The 2,917-nt window shown below is 51.1% G+C and overlaps 1 protein-coding gene across 1 annotated transcript in view; it reads right to left on the reverse strand.

The window, feature by feature from the left end:
• Nucleotides 1-2,917, reverse strand: part of NELFA (negative elongation factor complex member A) — a 24,679-nt gene that overhangs the window by 7,357 nt on the left and 14,405 nt on the right. The window lies entirely within an intron of this gene.

Consider the following 2,917-nt stretch of genomic DNA (forward strand, 5'->3'; position numbering starts at 1 on the left):
ACCGGAGGAGAGGAGGAGAGGAACCCACGTGCAAGGTCAAAGCTTCAGGGCGCCCCCTCCCCCGCGCTGCCGGCCACACACAGGGGCAGGTACCAGCAGACTGGTTCTAAAAGGCCACGTCCCTTGAAATATGCAGCAATATGTTCTTTGATGATAAAAATGATAAACCCTGAAACCAACACTGTACTGTATGTTCACTAACTAGAATTTAAATGAATGTTTAAAAGAAAAAAAAAACGGCAAACATTTATTTTCTAACATTTGTGGTAAGGGGGCTTTTTGTTGTTACAGAAGAGCGCCCCCATTCACCGCCTTCCCCCTTTACTTGAGCTGATGTAAAAGCTCTGTTCTGCATTAAAAAAAAGTCACAAAATGAAAAATTAAAGAATTTTTTATTTTTTTATTTTGACAGAGAGAGAGCAGGGGAGAGGCAGAAAAGGAGAGAGAGAGAGAGAGAGAGAGAAAGAGAATCCTGAGCAGGCTCTGCATCAGCAGCATGGAGCCTGATGTGGGGCTGGAACTCATGAACCATGAGATCATGACCTTAGCCAACATCAAGAGTTGGATACTTACCCAACTGAGCCCACCCTGGTGCCCCCAAATTAAATAATTTTATGTGTCCCTTACTACAATGAGAAACGCATAAGAAGATGTCCCAGGACAACTAAAATTACGTCCCCAGTGTTTTAAGTGGCCCAACAAGATGGCAGCTCCCACCCGCGGCAATCACTTCCGGAGCATTAGGAACGAGCAGCACACAGACTGCATCTGAGGAAAGTCCCGAATGTCCACGCTCGCAGTTGACCACTCAGAAGAGAGGCTGCCAACGTGACAGGGCCCACAAAGGTGGGCGATGTGGGCAAAGGGGCAGAGAGACTAGAACCCTCTGGACACTGCTCCTGGCGACGCAAGATGATGCAGTGGCGGGAAGACGGCCTGGTGGCCCCTCAGTGACATGAGCACACAGCTCACCATGTGGCCCAGCGGCTCCACTCTGCACACAGACACAAGAGAATGAAAACATACGTCCACCCAGTAACCTGTATGCCAACAGCTTTCTTCATAGGAGTTGAAAATAGAATGGATGACTAAAGCAGGGTGTACCCGAGGCACGGATGCAACCTGAACCTCACCACACGACGCTGAGTCAAAGTAGCCAGTCCTAGAAGGCCACACCAAGTACCACTTCCAGGTGCGCCGGCAGAGACCCGACAGGTAGAGCGCCAGCCTCCAGGGGCCAGACAGCAACGGGAGTGCCTGCTAATGGGGACAGGGCACGCTGCTGGGGTGACGAACTGCTCTGGGTTAGACAGTGGTGACGTCCGCACAACATCGTGAATGGACCCAGGCCACAGAAGTGCACTTGAAAAGAACCAGTCCTATGTGAGTATCTCAGTCTGAAACATTATGAGGGAAGAAAAACCTGTGGGGGAAGTGCCTGAAAGGGGAACCGAGGGGAACTTCGCCAAAGCCCACAGAATGTCTCCGAATCTGGCATCACCACTGGGCTGCTGCCTGGGAGCCATGTCCCCAGACGTCAGATGTCTGAGTGCCCAAGAAGCGCAGCTGAGGGGTGTCCCGGAGGCAGCCCGGGTGGGTCGCAGACAGTCCCCGTCAAAGGGACGCAGCCCTGGTTCTTCAGGGACACGGGCCTCTGACAACAGCCCCGTCAGGAACCATGAACCTCAGCCAAGAGGACTCTGTCACAGCCAGAGTCAAAGCAAAGAGGAAAAAAGGGCAAAAACCAGTATTCAGCAAACACTTCTCCAGAGCACGGGAGGCCCGGGACCGGTCGCAGGGCCCAGCTTACAGCCTCTCCACCAACACGTAAAGCAGAGAGAGGGGCTCAGGACACAACGAGACAACAGGAGGTAACGGAGCAGGTTGGGGGCAGGAGCCCCGTGCAGGCCCGGCGGGCAAGGGGAGGGCACCGGATGCCATGGGGAAGGCCATCCTTTAGCTGCTGAGTTTGGGGTCACCCCCCCCCCAATTCCTGATTTTCTTTACACAATCCGACAATCTGGTTCTAAAGTTCCTCTGATAAAATCAACAAAGAAAAATAAAAAAAATTTAGAAAGAAACTGACAAGAGGGCGCTAACCTCACCAGATGTGAAAACGCGTAGGAAACGTGCAGTGTGAAATAAGCTCCGTATTGCTCACTTTAATTCCAAGTAAGCTTCAAATGGATCAGATTTCAATTTGAAAAATAAGACTGTAAGAATACTAGCAGAAGTCTTTTTCGTGATTGCTAAGTGAGAAAGACCCCCGTAGGTATGATTCTAAACCAAGGATTGTAAAAGGCAAGAACATCAATTTTACTACAGAACTGTGTTGGCATGGAAAGACCCCAAAAACTCCAAACCCCATAAATATAATCAAAAGAGCAACAACAAACTAGAGAGAAAGTACTTGCAACTCCTATCATGGGCATTAAACACACACGCACACGTGCACATACACACACACACTTGGTCCTGCAAATCAGTAAGAAAAAGTTTACCAGAAAATGATTCAAAACTCTTAAAAATGCAAAGGATACTGAGCCTCACTCAATGTCAGAGAAATACAAAAGGAAAGGAGACAAGCTTCCCACACGTGAGCCTGGTGGCACGGGGCAGGGGACCGGTACGAGCACAGCCTGGACCCAGCCACCTTGGCCAAGCCCCAGATCTGTCACCACTCCCTGGAAAAGCACGGCACATTCCCCCGCGTGCCCGTGCCACAACTCCCCTCCGCAAGTAAAGTGACAGCAGCGCCGGCCCACACGCTCACGGTGTCCGCCCTGCAGAGCAAGCAGGTGACCACGTGCCGACGCCAGAACATAAGTGTGCAGAACGTCTACAACACTCATGTTAGCAGCCCGCTTCTCAGTTCCTGCCCTATGCGCGCTCTTTCACACCTGGGCGAGAATGCCTC

Source organism: Crocuta crocuta, unplaced genomic scaffold (assembly GCF_008692635.1).
Source record: "Crocuta crocuta isolate KB4526 unplaced genomic scaffold, BGI_CrCroc_1.0 scaffold179, whole genome shotgun sequence".
NCBI classification, from domain to species: Eukaryota; Metazoa; Chordata; class Mammalia; order Carnivora; family Hyaenidae; genus Crocuta; species Crocuta crocuta.